Source organism: Triturus cristatus, chromosome 2_1 (assembly GCF_964204655.1).
Source record: "Triturus cristatus chromosome 2_1, aTriCri1.1, whole genome shotgun sequence".
Classification (NCBI taxonomy): Eukaryota; Metazoa; Chordata; class Amphibia; order Caudata; family Salamandridae; genus Triturus; species Triturus cristatus.
Window position 1 is genome coordinate 667,656,130 of NC_140581.1, and position 24,081 is coordinate 667,680,210.

General features: G+C 39.9%; 1 long non-coding RNA gene across 1 annotated transcript in view; it reads right to left on the reverse strand.

Annotated features, from left to right (window-relative positions):
• Positions 1 to 12,331: 12,331 nt before the first annotated feature.
• The window catches only part of LOC146865731 (uncharacterized), a 41,575-nt gene continuing 29,825 nt past the window's right edge, over positions 12,332 to 24,081 (reverse strand). The window contains exons 2-3 of the long non-coding RNA XR_014976689.1: positions 15,311 to 15,349; positions 12,332 to 15,212 (exon numbers count right to left, since the gene is read on the reverse strand). This is a non-coding gene — a long non-coding RNA (uncharacterized LOC146865731). The remainder of the gene's footprint in view (positions 15,213 to 15,310; positions 15,350 to 24,081) is intronic.

Below are 24,081 nucleotides of genomic sequence, written 5' to 3' on the forward strand. Positions count from 1 at the left end.
ATTTTTATTATTTAAGAAAAAAAACAATTGGGATGTTTTACCAACATTTTACAATATATTTTCTTTGATTTTTGCTGATTTCTTGGAATGTTTATGCCATGTTTTAAATACGTTTCAGGTTTGTAGGAATCCAATGGATAGGATATGTTTTTTTTGTTGGATTAACTATTTTTTGATAAACTGTTGTTTGCAAAATTTTTGATATTTTTAATTCACATTTTTCCTGGATTTATTTTTTTGAGCATGGATATTGGATTGTTGATCAATGACCTCTGCTACTGAAATGTACTTAACATATTTATTTTTATTTTAATAGAATTGTTTGGTGGGATCTTTGTGTTTTGATGTTTATTATTATTAGTATTAGGAGTCTGCTTTTTCCAAAAAAGTTTTTGGGCCAATTTACTGAAGTCTCTTAATATAAGAGAATATTAAGAATAGATTAAGAGTGTTCTAAACATAAGACTGATATTGCAATGCACAAAAATGGTCAAGGTATTGAGTGTAATCATAGGAATTTTTAAAGATTTACTCTTATCCTCATACAATCACAAACATGTGTTATTTTGTTAAAGGGACTGAATGACGAGTGGCATGACTTATGCTACCGGCATAACTTATGCCAGTTAATTAAGTATTTTTTTAAAATATTTTTTCTAAATACAAATCCTTTTTTTAATCAAGCAAAATATTTGTCTCTGACACTTATGTTTTGACTCCACCCAACCTGTGTAATTTGGGGTGATTGGACATGGTATTCCACAACTACTCTACCATAATGTATTCTTAACTTGGGAGTGTCAGGGTCAGTGGTAATAGGAGACAAAAGACCAGTAAGAGCATGAGACCAGCATGATATAGGAGAAATAGGGAGAAGTGAGACTGGAAAGGTTTGAGGGCTGGTAACTGATAAATGTTGCACAAAGGTATTAGACTTTCATGTCAAGGTCACTAAGGGACCAATCAGAGTGAAGCACCGAGGAAGGGTGGAAGCCTCTGGCGGAATTTAAGAATAATCAAAAACAGAAGAAATTTGTCTAGCAATAGCTTAATTGTATGTCTCTCCGACTCATAAATATCGCCCAGTGTTTGCTCCTTATCTGCACCTTTGCTGTTTTACCCCTTTCCCTCCTTAGAACCTTAGAACCTGGTAAGTCCTTGACTGAAGTGAAGGGTTATGGCTGGAGGTAGTGCCACCTTTTATTTTCTTTTCTTGATGTTCTTTTATCTAGATGATACTGAGAGAACATGTGCAAGTTGATGTGTGTTTAAAGGATCACAAATACATGCTGCCAACACCTCCTGTGTTTCCCTAACCTTTTCCCGAGCTTCCCCCAATTTGAGAGAGCATGCTCTGAGCTTCTTTCACTCAGAACCATGTCAATCTCTAAAGGAGAAATCTTGGGTATTAGCATCGGAATCTTCCAAAAATGTCCTTTCAAGTCTTGACCCTCGCACTGACATAAGCAGAAAGAAATGGATTTAAGTATTTTGTGAGTTTACTAGCTTTAAGAGAGAACGGGTGTTACCTAAACACAAAATATGCACATTATTACAATTTGCGTTATTCCACCCAATATTTCTCTTGAATTTCTCATTGATTTGATAAGCCCTGTTATGCCTCATTTTTAAACAACTTACAGTTGTTAGTAAAGGTTTTTTGCATAATTTACGCACTCACAAGTAACTTATGTGGTGTATCTTACTTACTCAAACATAACTTACTCACCTATGCATATCTTACTCACTCAGGCATATCATACTCGCTCATACAGATTTCATGCACTCATTGTGTGAATCAGATATGTTATTATCAATTTTTAAATGGCATTAAATAATTAACTATGCCTGTATCTGTAGTAGTAATACAAATTCATGAAATAAAGCAAACACATGCTAGGAAATATATTTTAAATAAATTAACTAGAATCTTGGGATTAACATCCACACTGATCTAAATATACATATGTAGACTGTAACATGGTAACCATACTATGCAGCAAATAGTAACTAAAGCATTATTACTCAAATATACTCAAGACCGCACATCATGTATGATATTAAAGGATTTTTATATTTTCAATGATATTTTTATTCTATATTATAATTTGAACATGTTTATTTGAATATGTTTATTGCTGTTTTGGTACTGCATAACTATTTAACACATTGCCTCTCAGTTAAGCCTGTCTGCTCTGTGCCACAGCTACCAGGGGGCTGTGGTCAGGTTATTTAGTGAATTTAGTGGATCACCCTGACAAGAATTTTGATTATTATCTGGGGTGGGTACTCATTCCCTCAACTAATTTTCCAGTTTTGTACATTGGTAATTAGAGGTGGAATTTAGTATATGTGTTTGGCAGTACAACTCAATGATTTACATTTAAACCAAAAATCTGTCTTATTAATCTGACATCAAAATCGACATTTATTTTTCAAATCGACTTTTGATTTCTAATTGGCCATTTTTTGATTTTTCCAAAATTTCTTTCCTACCCTTCTATTTTCCACTTGTTATTTTGGAAAGGACGAAAGTGGATCAGAGCAGCGTTGAAATCATCAGCATGGCAAAGGGGAGGAAGCTGTGTAAAAAGAGAGGGCTGTAGCTAGCTGAGGGATCCAAGTGGGAAGACTACAGATAGCCCTCAGAGCATGGAAGGAAGACAGCCTGCTACAGTCCATGATACTGGAGCAAGAAGATGATGGGGCAGAGGATGTGGTAGGAATGGAGGATAAATGGAGGATAAAGAAAAGAATACCCTTGCAGTAGCCTCAGTGCCTGATGAGAAAGAGGTGCCTATAGGATCCAAGCCTAACTGCACTTACAAACTGTAAGAAACTAAACAATTCAGCTCTCAAGCAGGAGTTAGGGACAAGTTAGAAGGATATTACTCTGCCCCAGTTAATAAATTATTCAGGATTTATTTTACTAGTGACCAATGCTTTATTTGTAAATAAATGAGTGCCTGGGCTCTCGTCAGGAGACCACTGCAGCTTGCACCACACATTGCCCCTGTCACGCTGCCAGCGATAGTAACAACACAAGTGTGACAATTCAGACTATTCCAGGCCACCAAAGCTATAAGAATGGCTTGGGGTGGCAGGTAATAGCAATGTTTAATGTATATTGAATTAATAATTGACTGTTGTTGTGGTCATCTGAAACAGCGCCACTGTGGTACTGTAAAATTTTGGAACCACATTGGACGCATGCCCCTACCCTGCCGATTTTGGTATCAACAAACCGCAAATGACAAATGCGGTATGTACAAGTGTTTTCGTCATGTTTAACCAATGAATTCACCGTATATATATATAATACTACATATTGAACCCTCGGGTTCCATATTAGAACAGTAGCCATTTTTGTGGTTGCCCTCACATAGGCTGTGTGCTAAGGCCATGCCTAGGCCTAAAGGACACGTACACCTTCTGTGACTTCTCTGTGACCTGTGCAAACTGACTCCACAGCCCGAGGTAAGCCCTGTCCGGCCGGTTCCTTTTACTGCGGCCAACTGGGATAAGCATCAGGGCCCGAGGCATCATAAATTCCTTCTTCCCACACGAACCCTGACTAATCTCTTTCACATCTGACTCTGTTTCCTACTTTATGGCTTGTTTTATGAGCAGGAGGTGCCCGTTTTATTGGGGTCTGCTGATATCTGATGAGGGTTCTGAGCCTTGCTGGGTTAAATGATTGAGGGCTGAACGAACTGAAATGTGGGATTGTCATCATGACTCTGCCTTTTCTTTGAAGCCAAAATATGTGAATAACCACTTGTAAAACAGGGGCGGTGTTGCCCAAAGCGGAATATTCTGTATAAAAGAGAAGACTGTTTTTTGTTCTGGAGACTGCCTCATTCAGTTGCTAAGGCTTCTGTGCGACGTAGTTTCACTCATTTGAGTCTAATAAAGATGTCTTTTCATATTTCAGATTCTTTGCCAAGTTCTGTGTTATATTACCATGAGTATGAAATTTCACAGTACCTCAGTTGGCGCCCAACGTGTGGCTCATCAGCGAAGTGACTTTCTGCGGTGTGGGAGTGATCTTGTCAGGAGACTGAAATCTACTGAGGAGGGCAGAACAGGATTCTACCAAGAAGGTACTCTGTGCGCAGGGGTTCTGGAGATTCTTTGATTCTGCAGCCCAGTATATTTCTGGTCTTCCTGATTTTGATCCTCCACTTGCTGTCACTCCTGACTGAGAACCCTTTTTGGCATGCGTATTATAAAAGACCGTTAGGTCATGTAGAACTTGACAGTTAGAATTTGGATTAGTAAAAGATAAGAGTTAAGTATAAGTGGGTCGCTCCCAGTCGTTTGGTTCTTTGGGTCTTTGATTTGGTTATCGCAATTACCAAAGCCGAGGGATTGGTTTCTTGGTTTTTGATTTGGTCATTGCGATTACCATAGCCAAGGGTCTCGTATATTTGCGAGTGTATTGGTAGAGATAACCCCTTGAAGTTTGAAGCTAGATTAGTGAGCTATAAGATGCCTGATCTTAGCAAATTTGGAAATGTAGCTTTGGAACTTTGAAATTTGTGTTGGCCAACTTTTGGTTTGTATAGGTTTGGATATGCGAATTGCAATTTGTGTAGGCAGGTAATGAGGAGATATTTCTCCATTTGGTTTAGTTGAACGGTGCGCGTACGAAAAATACCTTAAGCACCATTTTGATTATAATACTTGCGTTTTCCGCAGTATTTTTGGCATGCCTATTTGTAAGCTCACATGGAAAAATGTGTTGCTTTTTTGGAAGGTACCATAGTGTGGGAAATATCTAAATAGGTTAGATTTTAAAAAAACATATTTCTTCCTTGGTGATTTTGTATCCCCGGGGAATTAAAATATGACATAATACAAAACAAGGATACTTTGTTCTGCGCAGTTTTATGAATGATGATATACAGAACGATTTTGTTTGGTGTTCTGCTAGCCAAAGCTAGTGAATTGAGCGCATTCACTACTTCTTGGAGATACATCAGTCTGTTGGGCTGTTTATGCAGTCTTTTGGAACACTATTGAGAAGCGTTTCTTGTAAATATGACTTACAATTAGTATTTGCAAATGGTGGTTCACGTATAGTCTGTGAGCTGTTCTTTCTTTCTGTCCTGAGTATTGATTTGTAAGTCAACTGTGTGTTTAAATATCTATGTGGTTTTTCTCATTAGTGCAACTTCTGTAAGCAAAAATGTTGGTTAATTAATGTTAAGTAGAAACTTAGGAAAAATCCAGAAATGAACAATGTGATGTGCTAACATAGCTATATGTTGCTCTTTAATTCATAGAATGAGCAGTTGTGCACATATACAAAACTGCCATTAAATGCTTAAAGGATAAAAGTAGAAACACATTCAATACATATAAATAAGGCCCCAAAAACGAAATTATCTATTTTTTTGCAAAAATAAATAAATTTACAGCATTTTCCTTAGATGCATTGTATTAGATGTTCATAGGCAGACTTTTCAGCTGCAGTATATTTGATAGGAATGTTCATTTAGCCAGCACTTTCCCAGTTAAACACGGGTGGAATTTTGCAGAACCGTCCTTTTAAATGAAAGTGGCGCAAAAATGTGACGCGTTTCAAGTTGGGCTTATGCACTTAGGCTTGTGAGTTAATGTGTCCAAAATGATAGGCAAGAGATGCAACTTGTTTTTTATACATGGAATTATCACAAAAACGAATAATTGGGATTTTTTTTAAAGAAAATTATTAATCATGGAAAAATTATTTTAAAAAAATAAGTGCTTTTCAAAATCGTTTTTCGATATTTATAAAGCTTAATACTCATACTATGACCTCCTAGCATTAAAATTTGATTTAAGTTGTGTTGCATCACTAAAATGACAAGCATTCGCGTGTACAATTTTCCCTTGGCGCAGGCCTGACTCATGGGTTATGTAATAGACATTCTGGTAATGCATATTATGCAAGAAAATTGTAGGATATTCATTTTTTAATGCCTAAAATATCAAAGTCTAATTTGGGTAAAAAGCACTGTTTAAACTGCATTTTCTTTCATTCAGAGTATTTTTTTTTAAAGTGTCTCAGGCTTCAGTAAATACATACATTTAGGTTTGATATATATTTACAGGTTGTGCCTTCTTATGATTCAATGAGTCAATGTGCCAGTACAACGGCTTGTTTTAATATCAGGGTTGAAGGTTCTAACTTCAGCTGGGCCTACTGAGAAGTTCATTTATTTAAGGTTGATGAAATGTGTACCATTGCATAAGATTGCAACGAGCATTCATTCTGAAAACTGGTATGTGTGTTATTAAGTTTTGTGAATTATTCACAGTACATGTAGTTTAATAATCTGGGAATAGAGATAATTTTTTTAGCGCCTAAAAAGGAGAAATTATTTTACGAAATAGAGTAAATTATTGCGAGTTAGGAGGAATTAGGAAGGCCTTCTGGCTTTGACAAATTCAGAGTGGCAGAAGCTGGGGGCTAGGAGAGCTGCAGAGGCTGGCTCAAGTCACGCTGCTGAGATGCTATCTTTAGTTTTCCCGTAAACAATGGAGTAGGCTGCCACGTTGACATTTATGACCTTTTAAATTAGGGCCTTGTCTCTGTGGAATGCAGAATGACCTTGCTACACGGGCCTCTAAAGGTGGGGTTTCTGGTTTCTCCATAACAACATCACTAAAACTAAAGAACTTAATTCCAAAGGGAAAATATAGAAAAGGGGTTTCTTTGAAAGTCCAAACATCATGTTAAATGCTTTGCAGAACTGATACATTTGTGTCTCGCTCTAAAAAAATAGAATGATGCCTGCTAGTTGCTCTTATTTAACAGAAAACGAAGTGTTGTATTAAGTCTTAGACAGAAAATAAGATGCAGCCCTTTTCTAAAATTTTTAAGGCTACATGCCTAAGTGAGAACGTATTGCCAATTAAGACTTCTTTTTCACAGTGGAAACTGTAGGTGCCAAATTAATATGGAGTGTCATGTAACGATTTTTACTTTCAGAAAGGTAAAACTACGGGGGCTTGATGTTGCCAGGTAACTGACAAGAGGGTAACAGTTAAGTAATGGAAATTTATTTTTGTGTATTTGGTCCTATCATGAATTGTTCTTGCTGGTCCTGTACGTTAGAAGAGAAACAGTAAAGTTATATTTAACAGCAGATTTCCATTGCCTGGTGATCTGCTGTCAAAAGGAGGGTAAAGATTTTAAACCTGACAAATTAAACAGGCCCGTATATTGGGTTTTGGGCTGCAGGTTTACAGTGCATAAAAGTACATGACATGGTGTTGTGTGTCACCGCTTATTTACATATGCTATTGTTTTGTCTATGCTTTTTGTGCTTGATATACAGCAAGTATATCTGATGGCTTGACGTTTTGTGCGTTTTTTTTTTATTATTATGCATGTTTTTGTTCTCTTTGTTGCTGCTTTTGATACTATTACAAGTTTACCTGTGTTGTGAGGGGATGGTCATGACGATGCCCATCGCTACGCAACAGTTGGTTGAACTTGTTCTGGTTACTAAATTCCACAGCTAATGATATTTCATGCTGTGAACATGAGAGACAACACTTCACCAGTGCATGTCTATTTGGCTATAATAGTATTGAAGGAAAATAAAAGAGATATACAGGATCAAAGTGTGTCACCTATAGTTAGTCACGTTACTGCCCCTTCCCTTAAAGGAACAGGCAGCCTTATATTTATGTATCCTTGATTGGACCTAAGGATGAAATTATAGATCTGTGACTCAAGGTGGCCTTATTTCTATATTACATTAGTTAATGATGTTCTGTTTCCTAAGTAGCATATGGCTCTTGTTCCTTAAAAGAAAAAACAGGTTTTCATTTTTTCCTGAAGAAGGAACTGGAATATTACCTAGGAGTATCGTATATGGTGTAGTCGCCAGCGGTAGAGTTAACATTTGTGTAACTTTGGCCTTTTGTGTATCACCCGTACTCTTGGTGTTGTGTCACATGCCTGACTATCACCCAAGTAACTTCTTGTTCTTCCTCTAGATTTTTTTTTCTTTTGTTGCTTCTCCCCTGACCGATGTCGCATCATGCTTAGTTATTGGGGATTTTAGTTGTGTCCTAGTTCCAATTCCCTTTTCCATATTCCTTTCACCAGTCAGCCCATTTATTATTGTAGGTGTATTGTTCAGGTACACACTTCCAGACTGCAGTGATGTACCAGGGACCCCCATGTTTATGTATAATTCCCTTTTGTATGGCCAGACTGGTTTCCAAGAATTTTCCTTAGGCCTGCTTCAATGTTTTCCAGCCTGACTGTCAGGGTAGCGATAGACTGGTTAACTGACTCAATATTATAGTAAGACAAGTTTTCCATATCAATAGGAGATATCTTACGTTTACCCTTTTGAACATGACGAATTTTCAATGTCTATTTTTAATGTGGTTTTTACCCTTTTGTTCCTGCTGCTTTAATTTTTGGTGGGATCAGATGTGTTCTAATCATGCAAATATCAGGACCCTCTAATTCTTGTCTTTTGTTTGCATATTTGACTATTAGCCTGTGTATTGCATATTGCACCTGATGTGAAAGTTTTCTACATGCCCATGATAATCTGTACCATGTGATTTCTCTATTGAGATGTTCTAGATAAGGAATTTAGGAACACCTAGATGTAATCATTGAGAAAAAAAAAATGTGTTTGCCCCATTAGACAATGCCACCATATGTGAAGACATCCATTTAGATGGAATTCTCGTGTAGTTATCTACCCTTAGATGATGGAGGCTCTCACACGGAAACCCAATTGAAAAGATTAGAGACACTGTTTTGCCTACTGCCTTTATATTTGTATTGCTTTTTGAGAATGACAGTGTATTCTAGACCAAAATTGTCCCATGGCGTGTGGCCACTCCTTTGAAAGACCGCAGGCCACCTGTTTGCAGTCCCCTTGTTATACAACAAACTGTTTAAAGCATCACACTTGCTTCATCAGAAGGCGTTCAACATTTTTTTGGCCACACCCCCCCCCCTCTTTTTCCTTTGCTCCAATGGAAGTGCAGTGCACCGGCGGGTCCAAGATTGACAAAAGGCACTACATTCTGGTGCCCATGAAAGGGCAGCCTGAGCGTCCTCTGACACCGAATGATGAGTGTTGGAGACAGAGAATGATCCCGGGTCTGCACAAGATGATTTGTGCCCATGACCAATGAAGAGCATATTATTTGTAGTGTCTGCCGCAGAGGAGAGACACAGGTAGACTGCCTTGAGACATTGAGACTTTCGAGTGAGCTGTGGGTGTTTGCCAGGAGGGCACTCCAACTAAGCAGTACTTTTCTCATGAAAGGCTTGAATGGAGAGGCCCATGCGAAAGAAAACAACAGAAGAAGATTTGATGGACAATAGAAGCCTGCCAGAGAGGCTTTTTGAATGGACTCTGGGCATAGTTGGTTTCACAAGAGGTTTCCGTGTGATTGTATAGACTAGGTGTTAGGAGACTGATTGTTTTGCTGGCATTGTTTTAAAGTACTATTCTGTTTAGTAAAAGCAGAATAAAGTCCATTTTCTGTGGAAAGAGTATTTTCACCTTAGAGCATTGATGAGGGTCACCACTGTTTCACCTGAACATACAAGAATTACTGAAATGCATAGGAGCCCTAAAAATGTTACTGGATAATTTTGGGATTTGCTTTTTGCTTAGGGTTGTGAAAAATTATTATTTCATTTGTAATAGTGGTCACTACTTTCTCCCGTTGCCTATATGTTCTTAATAACGTGTTTTCTAGTGTCTTTTTAAACATGACGTTGTCATTTATGGGTGGGATTGTTTTTCTCTACCCAATTGACTTCTGCACCCGCTTCCCAACCTATGTCCTTTCCTACTACTGCTTCCTTGCATTCTTTTCACCCTTTTCCTGAACATGAGCAGGTTAAAAGATCAGAATTCGTAAGCAATTCTTTTGTACAGCTTCTGCATCAACACTAGTTAGTAGTGAACATCACTAATTGTTGGGTGTGTGATCTTACGCCACCTACTACGGATAGAGGTATTCCTTATTTTGTTCTGCCATATGTGGCCTTTGCGCTACTACATGTGTAAGGAGACGTGTCCTGAGAGAGTTGCTAAGTAATAGGATGATGCTACAGCAACATCTTCATGACTTTATGAATATAGACCTGGACTCAGATTAGTATGAGTATAGTTATTGCCTATGTAAGGGCAAAAGGAGGGTCTGTGGTACTATAAAATTTTGGAACCACATAGGACGCATGCCCCTACCCTGCCGATTTTGGTATCAACAAACCGCAAATGACAAATGCGGTATGTACAATTGTTTTCGTCATGTTTAACCAATGAATTCACCGTATATATATATTATAATACTACATATTGAACCCTCGGGTTCCATATTAGAACAGTAGCCATTTTTGTGGTTGCCCTCACATAGGCTGTGTGCTAAGGCCATGCCTAGGCCTAAAGGACACGTACACCTTCTGTGACTTCTCTGTGACCTGTGCAAACTGACTCCACTGCCCGAGGTAAGCCCTGTCCGGCCGGTTCCTTTTACTGCGGCCAACTGGGATAAGCATCAGGGCCCGAGGCATCATAAATTCCTTCTTCCCACACGAACCCTGACTAATCTCTTTCACATCTGACTCTGTTTCCTACTTTTTGGCTTGCTTTACGAGCAGGAGGTGCCCGTTTTATTGGGGTCTGCTGATATCTGATGAGGGTTCTGAGCCTTGCTGGGTTAAATGATTGAGGGCTGAACGAACTGAAATGTGGGATTGTCATCATGACTCTGCCTTTTCTTTGAAGCCAAAATATGTGAATAACCACTTGTAAAACAGGGGCGGTGTTGCCCAAAGCGGAATATTCTGTATAAAAGAGAAGACTGGTTTTTGTTCTGGAGACTGCCTCATTCAGTTGCTAAGGCTTCTGTGCGACGTAGTCTCACTCATTTGAGTCTAATAAAGATGTCTTTTCATATTTCAGATTCTTTGCCAAGTTCTTTGTTATATTACCATGAGTAGGAAATTTTACAGTACCTTGTGGCAGACTGTCACATGCCCCGGTGTTGACAATTGATGCTGGGCACCAGAAATCACCGGCTCAAATTAAGCACTGGTTGTGACTCCAGGTCATCCCTTTATCCTAGGATCACTTGGTTGACTAGACACAATCCCTGCATTAAGTTGTCCACTAAGACAGTATTTCTTAGCTCTGAGGTCTGTGTGGCTAACTGTAGGATACACCATATTATAACTGTCTCAGGTTCTCAGGGAAGTTCTCCAGCTCAATTGGTGGCTCATCTGACTTTGATTCCTGAAATCTACCAGGGCTCTCTGGAATGCCAAGGAATTACCACCACAATGGCCTGTTGATTGGTCCATTGACCTAATTCCTGATGCTGTGGTTCCCTTTTGTCAAATCTTTTCATTGTCATCTCTTGAAAATGAGGTTCCCAAGAAGTATATTGACAAAAATCAGAAACATGGGTTGATTGTACCATCTACATCCCCTGCTGAAGCTTTATTTTTGTAATTCCTAAAAATCACAAATTCATTTAGAGTTCACATGTGGTAATTCCAATAACTGATCTTCTTAAAAAGTGTAAAAACTTTGATTAGGATCAGGAAGCCACCTTAGGTTTTAACAAATTTAAAGAAGAGTTCATAAAAGCCCCAATTCTTCAACAAAAAGACACATCTAAGCCTTTCCTTCTTGAAACACATGCTTCAGAGTGAGCTATTGGAAATGTACTAATCCAAGAAGGCCCTGATAAGCTTGAATATCCTATTTCCTTCTTTTCTAGGAAATATACTTTGGAAAAATACTACTCTGTGTTGCAGGAAGAACTGTTAGCAATTAAAGAGTCTTTTATTGAAGGAAGACATTTCCTCTTGGACCCCAATTCAAGCTATCTATCTGCACTGATCATAGGTTCCTGCAGATTCTCCAGCAGGCAGAATGCTGGAATAGTTGTCAAGCTTGTTGGGTGTTCTTGTTTTCAGCAGTGGGATTTTTCCTGCTCCTATATTTCTGGATCATCTAATTTAATTGGTGACAGTCTTTTTAGACAATACACAGAAGGAAAAGAAATTGACACCCGAGAAGAGATTCGTTCTCCTAATGCCTTTGTGATCACAACTTTATTGTTCAAATATGTCCAAAAAATATTTAAAAAATCAACCCGTATCAGCTTCACAATTATCATAGTTTCCTAAATGTTAGTGATGAGCTAATGTTGTATAAGAAAGGTTTGTTCAAGAATCTTCAAACATTACCACTTCAGCTGTCCTATGACTCTATGATCTCTGACCATAAAGAGAAGAAGAGTACCAGAGAACTACAACAAAGGAAGTAATGGTAGCCTAGAATATAAAGTTCTTTTGAAAATTGTGCTCAGAATGTGGACTGAAACTCAGAAAACAGTTCATTTAAATTCAGGGTTGCCAACAAAACCTTGGGAAATAATTAGAGGTAGGCGGCTCTCACAGAGTTTCACTCCATGAAATTCCGTGGAGTTACATGAAAACTCCAGGAGATTCCACAGAGTTACGCAAACAGGTGGAATTAGGCACATTGCACTGCTCATGCTGATTTTCAGCACCGGAAGCTTGTTCTGCGCTGAAAAATCTGCCTGGAAAGCACCACCTAGTGCGCCAGAGGACACTGCTACTCGAGTTGATTTTGCTACAGTTCGAGTAGATTTTCAACTCCAACAGAAGCTTTCTGAACGCAAACAGTCATGACTGCCTGCGTTGGGGAAATCTCACCAGGTGCCCTCTTAGCAACCGAAAGTCATGCTAGGGGATGGTAAATCTCACTCACACTCACCAATTTACGATTGGCAAGCTGCTTGCAAGAAAAAAACTCAGCCATGTGGCAGCTGGTAGCATTTGACCAGAACTCCATGTTACATGCGTAACCCAGAGTAAACAAAACTCTACAAACTCCACCAGCGGAGTGGAATTTATCGCCCACCCCTCGAAATAATATCCACATATTTTATTGTAGACTTAACAGAATCTCAGAATAATTGGAAATCCTTTATTCTGGCTGTAGAATTTGTCTACAATATCAGTTCACAGTTCAACTAGATTTTCCCCTTTTTTCAGTCAACCAAATTTCTCCTGAAAGTTCCAGGGTTCTGGACTGTGTTCCTGTAGTTCAAGAAGTCTTCTGAAACCTAAAAAAATACTATCCCTGATTCATAGACCGAAACTTGGTCCTAAACATTCTTGTCTATTTAGTATAACTAGGATCAGTAGACTAGTAACTGAGCCCTTTCTTCCTGGAGAACACAACCATCTCTTCATGTCCCCTTCCTAATACATTTAGAAAACTACCACCACCAGTTATGATTCATGGTCAAGCTGAGTACCAGGTGTAGGAAATGTGTAATTCCAAGATTTTTAGAGGTAACTACAATATATCGTTGATTGAAAAGGATATAATCCTTGTGATTATTCCTGGGAACCAGCAGAAGCACATCACACTCCTTGTCTCATTGGACAATTCTTAAAAACAAATCTCTGTAAACCTGGAGCTCCCAAGAGGAGGCAGAGTGTCACCACCTACTTACATGGCAGCCAACAGCGTCTTTCGTTCTTCACAGATGTGGTCTCCTCCACAGTGTTGTCCTGCTGCGTGGCATCTTCTTCAGTGGCCATGTGATTGCAGCTTGGCATTATCAAGTGAACCTAGTTTCTGGTGGCATCATCTCAGAAGCAGCGCACAGAAGAAATTAGAATGCCTACAGTTTCTTGGCATCATGTCTTGGCAGGTAATTTTGAAACCTGTAGGTGGAACATGATTATTTCACAACAGATTTTGTTTTTTAGTGAACAGGATTCCCTTTAATCCTTGTAAAATAGAAACTCCCAAAGTAACGTAACGTGGCTATTCATTTCTGTTTCTTCACATCACATGTTCACTTTCTCTTTTTGGGTTATAAAAGGACACCAGAACAGTTTCAAATTGTATTATAATTATGCTTGTTAGGCTGTTGCTGCCTCATTGGACTCATTGGTTATACTTTGTTTCCTGCTTCCTTTCCTTCATCTACTCACCCTAAAGGTTGGTCTGGCTTGGTGGAAGGTTTTTTCACTTCTGCAGTTTTTTTACGTATGATCATGCTTTTACTTTTTGCTGTACCTTCTCACTAGCTATTACAATCTGGAGCCAGAGACCATGTCAGGGAGTGATTGTCCTTTTCTTCGCTTCAACAAGTTGCTCCAGTTGCCACACAAGAGGCCTGCCCTTAATAGGAGCAGAGTGTCCTCTCACAGCTTGACCCAATCAGAGTTGGGGGAGAGGAAAGCTGAGAGAGATTTGAGGCTGAAACTGGTTACCTAAGCCATTGAGGAAAGGAAGGCAGCAGCAGAGGCAGCAATAGATGAGAAAACATTTACCTTAGGCTTGGAGAAGAAAAGACCCGCTGACCCATTAGATGAGCCAGAAAGAGTGGCACCTGAAGGCAAAGAAGATCCTTGGGTCCAGTTAAGTGATTAGGAGTGGTAAAAGAGTCCCTATCCCCAAAGACCTGGGTGCAGATTTTCAGACATTGGACGCAACTCAGCACAACGGAGCAAAGAATGTTTCTGTGTTGAGTTGTGGAATGTCAGAGAGCAGAACTGCAACATATTTACAAAGATATGGCTCAATTCTGCTCCGTCCTAGTGCTGGCGCATTTCTGACTATGTGTCATGACCCCATGATCAACACAGTATAGTGTTGACGTTATGGTCTAACATGATTGTCTTTGAATTTAAAAAACCCACCCCTGACCCGTGCATCCTGCACACCAGTGTGTATGTATAAAGGTATTAGATGTAATATATGTGTATAGTACCTTAGCGCTGTACTGGGCAGACTCATTTATGTAATATGACACTTAGTTTTGAACAATATTTGCTGTCACGTCATTTGTAATATTATTTGGTGTACTCCGTAGGCTCAAAATGTAAAGAAATCCTTTTGATGGCATGGCAATAGCAAAATAAACGTTCAGACGCAAGGCGCGTGTATGGAAATGTGCGCGAGGCGTCAGTTGAAGCGTTCGAGTGTGGCAAGAGTATAAAAGCCACACCCAACGACGCTTAGACGCTTTGCCTTCCTTTGCGCTTCAAGAGCGCATTCTCCAGGACTCCGCTGGCGCTTCCCTGACAAGAATTGCGTAGTACTTCACGGGGAAGATCCAAGATTCGTTCGCTCCCAGGAAACTTCTCTCGAAGCAAAAATCGGCAACGCGGGAAGCTGCAAGAAAAGAGAAGCTAAGTGAACATTTTTCTTCTTATTCAAAAACTTGGCGCCCATCGCAAGCAAGCGGCAAAACCAACAAGTTAATTACTTACCTGACTTTGTTTTGAAGGTCATCTTTGAACTTTTGAAATCTGAAAGAGAAAATACATTTTCTTATGAATATACAAGTATTGTATAGCATATTTTAGCTCATTTAAAAGATAAGCGATTAGGCTTTAGTTTACTCAATGTTTAGGGTGCATTATATTTATTCCAATTATTATTTAGGTAGTGAAGATCATAAGAAACAACAAACACAACAGAGTAAGTGGAGGTAGAAATTTATGTATAAAAGATTTTTAAGACTTAAGGAACAAGAAGTAAAATCAGTAACTTATTTACCTGTTTACCTTTCATGTAGATGAACACGATTCCTTACCATCAAGAATAACTCCTTTGATCAAAAGACAACAGTACTTACTCCACTACGACTTCTTCACTACGACAACACGGACGCGAAGCTAAATCTTGCTAGATCGCAGGTAGGGACAGTGAAAGTTGAATGCTTAATAGTTGTACTGAAGAATGGTATAAAAGAGTATAGTCAAAAAGAGTTTCACTAAAAATCTGCTTTCCTTGTTGCCTCGCAGGTCGACAACCAGGAACAGCTAACGTCCCAGATCCGGCCCTCCTCCCTAAACTCTAACTAGTCAACCTTAGTGTCTAACAAATAACTCACAGGGGTTTAGTTAGATTAACGGGAAGTTGGTCCATATCGTCTCTGCGAAATCAACTCCAAGCAACTTAACAGTTAAGATTGCTTGTAACCTGATAGAAGGCAAAGCCCACGAATACTATTTCGCCCAGACGTTATGGATCAAACAACCTCAGTATCTTTGCAGGATATCGCAGCCTTTTTAGCGGACATACAAACAGAGAATGCAGCGCTTCAAAGGGATATTACTGCTTTACAAACTAGCATTCAAAATCCGAATGTTGCCAGTGCGAACCCTTGGAGCTCTCAAAAACCAATATTAAATCACCTACGTTTCAGCCTGGCTTTTAAAATTCGCATAGTGGTTCTAACACTACTCCGACTCAAATTCAAGTAGTGACTCCAGTTCCAGTTCCTTTGGCTCCACCAGAACGGTTTTACGGAAACAGTAGTAAATTCACTATCTTCCTAAATCAATGTAACTTACATTTTATAGCCAAGCCTATGGCCTTTCCTGATGACTCCGCTAAAATTGCATTTATTTTATCATATTTGGGAGGGGATGCAGCATGTGTTCGTACAATCTGCAGATCATGAGCTTCTACATTTAAAACAGTGATCTTCTGATTTTCTACATTATATTTCACAATTCAATAGATTAGTGATTGAGGCGGAATGGCCAGAGGAAAAAAGAGTTTCTCTTTTTTTACAAAGGTTTGAGAGATGATTTAAAAGATATGATTACACAGATTCTGGATCCTCCAGATGATATTGAAGAATTTAGTGATTTGGTGATGAAAATGAACCATAGGTTATCTGAACGTAGAGGAGAAAAAGGGAAGTCAGATCATAAAGTATTTTCCTTTAAAGAAAAGACTGGTTTTAAATTAGAATCTACTCCTAAGTTAGATCTTGGAAAGCCTATGCAGATAGGTTCAATAAAAGGACCTCTCTCGAAAGAAGAGAAAGAAAAAAGAAAAGGTAAATCAATGTCTTTATTGTGGAAAAGCAGGACATTTTGTAAAAGAATGTCCAACTCGTCCCAATAAATTCAGCAAGAAAACCAACGATGCAGGCTTAATACAACAGTCGGAAAACTACAGTGCTCGACACAACAAGAGGTCAGTTTGTCGGGTGAATTAACTAGTTTGGCCTCCATTACACCTGAAATACCCTTTCAACATCTTAGTATAAAAATTACTTTACAATCTCAGGCTTCTGCCGGGAGAATCTGGTCCACTGACACTCTAATCGACTCTGGAGCTACAGGCAATTTTATAGATACATGTTTCTTACAGGAGTTAAATTTACGAAAAGAACCAAAACTTCACCCTGAAGTCGTTAGAGCAGTTGATGGTAAAGAATTATCCTCAAGGTTGATACATTATCATACCGAAAATATGACTATGACATGCTCAACAATGCATATTGAGACTATCACTTTTGACATCATAGATGCTCCACAGTTTCGACTAATTTTAGGAATTCCCTGGCTTGTTAAGCACAATCCTAAAATAGATTGGGTACAAAAGACGGTTTTATTCCATACTGAATTTTGTCATTCAATATGTATGCAACACCAAGTATCCAAACTTTTAGTTCAAGGACAGGATTTCCCAAAAGATTCTAATTGTGTATTATTGTTAGAAGGAGTTCCTGTGGAATATTCCGATCTCGTTGAAGTGTTCGATAAAAAAAGGCCAATACATTGCCCCCGCACAGAGATTTTGATTGTCAAATAGATTTAATGCCAGGAGCCACTTTGCCATGTAGCAGAATATATGCTCTTACAGAGAAAGAAAATGTGCATTTGAAAGAATACCTTGATGAGTATATGGCCAATGGGTTTATTCAGTACAAAAAGACCCTACACATGAAGGGAGGGTGTGGGTGGGGGGGTCCGAGGGATAGGTTTAAAGACCAACTACAGTATAAATCCCCAATCAACAAACATCATACCAAAAATACTGTGGGTCTAAAGTTCTGAGTGAAAACCTGATATATTCAGTTGAGTGAAACAAAAACCATCTGGGGCTTACCCAAAAAGGTTAAGTTCCCATCACCCACCAGAGGTGGCTATTCATCATCTGGGAACTATGGACTTAACCATAAAGACCAACCACTTAGGTGATTGTGGTGGTTATGTGGTAGTCCCAGTCGTGGGTGCCAAAGATGGGGTGATGGTTTGCAGTGCCAAGAATATAAAAGGAAAAAGTGCTATTAAAAATGGCTATCAAGACACAATCAATTTTATTCTGGTGCTGTCTTGATGCCACTTTAAAAACAGTGCGTGGACAGCTTAACAAATAACTGTCAAGATGTTGGACCAACATCTTGACAGTTATTTGTTAAGCTCTCAGATGAAATGCTTCAGGAAGGAAGCCACTAAAAATCTTGATTGCAGTTAGGAGATGATAAAGCAATGCTATGGCCAGAGACCCACTCTAGTAGAATACTAACCTGGCTAAAAAGTATGGGTCATTGAGCCTATGGAACCTGGAGCCTTACCGGACCCTGTGAGATCAAGAGGACGAAAGGGGAAGTCACCTACCTTTTGGACCTCCAGACATCCAGGAACCTCTTATGGGTCCTGCATGCCAACAGACTGAAGCCACACTTTGAGAGGTCTGAATTGACAATGATCATGGCCACAGATGGTGGCAAGGAGGAGGAGAGTGAAATCTTCCCAGACCTGCTGTCTTCCAATGAGTAGGATGGGTCCACCCACTAAAGTAAATTTGGACCAATAGTTTATGACTTTTGGTATTCACAAAGGTATACGCAGACAAAAAGTCTAAGTTTACGACTTTCGGTATTAAGAAAGGCATGTTACGAGTAGTATCTTTATGTCTGCACTCAGGGCGGAATCTCCGCACTCCTAGAGGAATCTCTGCCCTTAGTGCGGAGACTCCACTACACACTCAGAGTCCAGTCTCCACACTCCGGGCCGAGGTGGAGATTCCACTCCAGGTGCGGAGTGGAATCTCCACACTCTGGGCAGAGATTCCACCATGAGTACGGAAATTCCGCCCCGAGTGCGGACGTAGATACTACTTGTAACTTACTTTTGTGAATACCTAAAGTTGTAAACCTAACTTTTGGTCTAAGTTTACCTTTGTGAATCGGGCCCACTGATGGCAGAGCAGTACAGGGGCTGTCACCAGTTGCTAGGACAGTTCTTCCATTTCCTTCTTTTCCCTGGGCTCACGACTAGTGTACCCAAGACATTGACTCAAGAGGCAGCATGCCTGTTAAAAATAAAATGTTCCGCTGTTCTGGTTAGGTGAGAACCAACATCAAAGATGAGGTTTCTAAGATGCTGGGTTTGGGGGTTGATTGAGCCCTTCTTTAGTCCCAGGTCATATCCAGTGGTAATGGTACCCAAGGCTGCACCATCAGTTAGCGCCCCAGAACTGAGTTTCTGTTTGGGGCCTCAATTCTCTTGCCAAGACTGATGCTCACTCTATCCCTAGAGATGTTGAGCTTATTGACAAGTTATGTGTTGACAAGCTCTCCAGTAGCTTTGACTTAACATCAGAGTATGGGCAGATTACCCTAACTGAGGGGGGGTGAGAGTTCAGCCTGATGCTTTATAGGTTAAAGAATACCCTAGAAACCTTCCAGAAGTTGGTCATCCTGCTCCTAGCAGGGCTGGAGAATGTCAGTGCAGCCTACCAGGATGACATTGCTGTCCTCACCTCCAGCTGGGATGACCACCTGTACCATCTTAAGGAAGTGCTTCAGGCACTACAACAGGCAGGCCTGACTATCAAGGGCAGTGAGTGCTAGATAGGGCAGGATGCAGTGGTGTATTTGGACCACCGAGTTGTTGATGGCCATGCACAATATCTCCAACCCAAGATGCAGACCGTTATGGCTTGGGAGCCTTCCAAGACCCAGACCTAGGTGAGAGCCTTCTTAGGCCCCAACAAGGTAACAAATCCTGAAACCTGGAACTTAGAAACTTTTTGTCTTCAAACAACTCCAGAAGACCAGAACAAACCTGTGTGGCTGATCGGATGAAGGGTTGTCGCCGCTGGGCTGAAGATTGCCATAGCTCCTGCTCTGAGCTTTTTAACAGCAGCAAATACTTTTCCGCGGTACCGCCTGATAATGGCATCTAGCCTCATGAAACCATCGTCAGCTACAGCCTGAAGCCTTGCCCTGCTGGAAGAATCTGAGCACCAAAAAAGTTACAAAGTTAAAAGGTATGAATCTTCACCAGGCGAAGATGGCAAAAGTATCCAGCCGGAGAGAGATCTTCACATGGCACAAAATTCTAATTTATTCCGCTCTGAGCTTTCTCGCCAAAAGTAAACAGCTTCACCAAGAACTCGTCCAGCATCTATCTGATAACACAGCCTACTGCTTTGCCCAGCTGAGGATTTTTGACTTTCATTTCAGACACTGAGCACAAAAGTAAAACTTCTGGCCAGGTTTAACTTGGTTCCTGCATCCAACCCGCACTCAATCGCTGTCAGTCCGAACTTGTGCCTAGGTACTGGTCAAGCACAACAAGATGACCTTGCTTGACTCCGGCTTTTGTGCACTATTTTTACATTTCAAACTTAAAAATGTATAACTCTGAAATCCATTATTGTTTTTTTGTCATTGTTTTGACTTTATTACTGTTTTGGTAGTACATAATTACTCTCAGTTCTGTGCCATAGTTACCAGGGGATTTAGCTCAGGTTTATTTAGTGACTTTAGTGGGTAAACTTGACAAGGATTGTGATTATTATTTGGAGTGGGTACTCACTCCCCTCAACTAATACTTTAATCATGGGATACTCAAAATGTATTATTATTTTTGGTAATAGTTGTTTGACTACTATTAAGAGTTCAGGATATGGGGGGCGTGGCTTGGCGCCCGAGTGAATGGCGGCACCCGGGTGACGCTCCGCTGTCTGCTGGGAAGACTCGGCGCTTCAAGACCTGCTGCCGCTCGGACGGATGTGCCTACGGACTTCTGAAGACTCGAAGCTTGTTCTAGGACCCCGCGGACCTCTAATACGGCCTTTGAATGTTTTTCTCACCGAAGTGAGTTTTCTAGCGGCTCCGCTCTCAGCGCAGCCGCCATTCTCAATTTCAGCGTGCGCATGAGCGTCTCCTCACAGTAATGTCGAATTATCTTTTTTGCTCACCAGTGCCAATCCGTTTACTGATAACACACCAAAAACGCTAACTGGCAGTTTTTTGAGGGGGAACTGTGGCATTTTACTGCTGAATACTTCTATTTTGGACATTGTCTTAATCTCTTCACCCAAGTGTATGCAGGAATTATTATGGGTGCATCTTCATTTCCTTTTAGCATGTCCTCAGGTTGCAGTGCTCTCCTACCTTAGCACCACTACTCTTCTCTTCTCTCAGCATACTTATCAAGGGGGATTGTCCTTGACAAGCTCAACACGACCATTTTCTGCGGAGTTTCGCTTCATATATTGTTTTTTCCTTCAAACAGTGGTGGTACAAGCCGCAGTACAGCCTTTTGGAGCTCTCATTTGCTTTTTGGCTGTGTACTTTTATCTCTGGTATACCAGTACTTTGATGATGGCATGGTGACTGACTGCAAACGGCTGTCCTGACTAGAAGAGTCTCCCCTGTTATTTTCAGAAGGTGCTCTCTTGTGCTCCACGCATTGTTCACTGTGCTTGATTCCTAGTACACTAGTACTGGCTCGGAGTATGATAACTGCATTCTGTGGGTAGAACAAGAATACCTCATCCTTCTCTCTCCAAACCCAAACACATTTTTATGAAAAATTCAAAGACTTTTTCTGAATTCTCTAAATTGGAAGATTCTCTGGCTTCATCTTCTCATAGTCTTGACACAACAATGGAGCCCTTGTCTACAGCTTCAGGGAAATCCAACACCAAACGCTTAAAAAAGGATCCTCCATCGCTGCCTAAATCAGCTTCACCAGTGTCAATGGAGTTATTATTGGAGGAAATTAGAGCTCTTCGGCCATTCATGGAAGAGACTAATACTAAATTACATGTCTTAACGGACAATCGGTCTCAACTTGAAGCTAGAGTCTCGTCAGTTGAACACAATGTCTCCTCCTTTAAAGAAACCTGTGTTACTGTTTCTCATCTTCACTTTCAAGTGTCTACGCTTCAGAAACAAGTTGAAGACTTGGAAAATCGGAGTAGACACAACAACCTACACATTTATGGCCTGGGAGAAGGACTTGAAGGGACAGACTCTCTTACTTTTTTCAAATCATTCCTCCCTAAGTTGCTCCATATGCCAGAGGGGACGGTCCTCAACATTCAGCGAGCACATCGGCTAGGTCGTCTTCCAGCACACGCTACGTCCCCACCAAGGCCCATAGGAGTCATCTTATACTTCCTCGAGTATACGGATTTGTTGAAGTTTCTTTCAGCGGTCAGAGCATCTCCTAAAGTCACATGGTCCGGCTCCTCCTTGTATTTTGCGCAAGACTATGCTAAAGCTACTGCCAACAGACGCAAAGCTTTTTTGAATATGCAAGCTTACTTATGCTCAATAGGAGCCAGATATGGGCTTTTTCATCCTTGCCTCTTTAAAGTCACATATAATAACAAAACCACCACATATGAGGATCCTGTGCGTTTACAAAGCTTCATCAATTCGTGTAAACCGAATATCATCGATTCTTCTGGTCCTGCCTCCTCTCTTTAAATGTTTGACATGGTTTTTCATTGAAATGCTGACTGAGTTCTCATTTTCCCCATCTTGATGTTTGGCAGTTTGAATGTTGTTTTTTCCCTGTCAATAGCATACCTGAAGGTGTTTTCTCTGTGTTTTTCTTTTTGAGACTTTGTTTATTAGTGTTCCTAAATGTTATTGTTAATGTTCCTTCTCATGGAGTATTCTAATATTGATTCTGCTTTGTTGCCACAGATTCCCTACTTTTGTTTTATGATGTCTTCCCGGTCCTCCACTTTGCTGACCCCTGGATGCATCGTCCATTACATGTGGTTCCACCCCCCTCCCCCATCTCTACCTGGTTTTTCCTTATCTAGGTATGTTATCCTCCTATATTCCCATTCTTTTTGTTTTCTTATTCTTTTTGTTTATCTCTCTTCTATCTATTCTCTTTATTCTCCTTTTGGATGTTGTTAAGTCCTTTTCTTTTTGCGTATCTTATCCTGTTCTCTTTTCGATCTTTCTCCTGAGGTGGTTATTTCTCAGCTTTTATTGTTATTTATTCTTCTCATCTCATATTCATTTTCTTATCATTTTCCTCTGATTCACAGTTCCAGCTATATTTCCTTCTGCTTTCTGACTTTTCCTTTTAGAATTGTTTATCTTTCTTCTCTACTTTCTTCTTGTCTTTTCTCTTACACTTGAGTCCTGGTAACCATATTTCTGATCTTTATTCCCTTGTATGTCCTCTCTGACTATTTCATTGAATCGATTTGGAGTTGTTCCTTTTCCTTGTTTATTTTTACTCTTGAACTACTATGCCGATGAGATTAGTATCATGGAATATTAGAGGGCTGAATTCCCCCATCAAACGACAAAGAGTTATGACCCATTTAGTCAAGTTGAATGCTGATATTGTATTCTTGCAGGAGACTCACCTAACGGAGAATGAGTCATTAAAACTAAAACAAGGCTGGGTAGGGGAAATATTTTATTCCAACGGTGATGGCAAACGCAATGGGGTTATGATGCTTTGTCGAAAATCACTTGATTGTAAATTTATATCAAAGGAATCTAATGCAGAGGGCCGATGGCTCCATGTTAAATTGACGCTGAAGGATGTTCCAGTCTCCTTTTTCAATGTATACGATCCTACTGGTGGTGATTCCTCCTTTTGGTCTTCAATTGCCCAGCAGATGGCCCTCTGAATGGAAGATAATTTTATCCTAGCAGGGGATTGCAATCAGATTTTTGATCCCTTTGTTGATTGAATTCCAAAGTTTCATTCATTCCTAACAAACCACATAAATCTTTCATCCATGCTATCACTCAGCACAAACTTTTGGACGCTTGGAGGTGTGTAACCCCACCACCAGAGAGTATATTTTTTATTCTCCTGTGCTTCATTCCCAAACACGCATTGATTATTTTTCTGTCTCCCACAATATTTCACAAGCACTTTTGAATGCTGAAATAGGACCTATATTGTAATCTGATCATGCCCCCATTTCGATTGATTTGGATATTTTACCAAAAGTT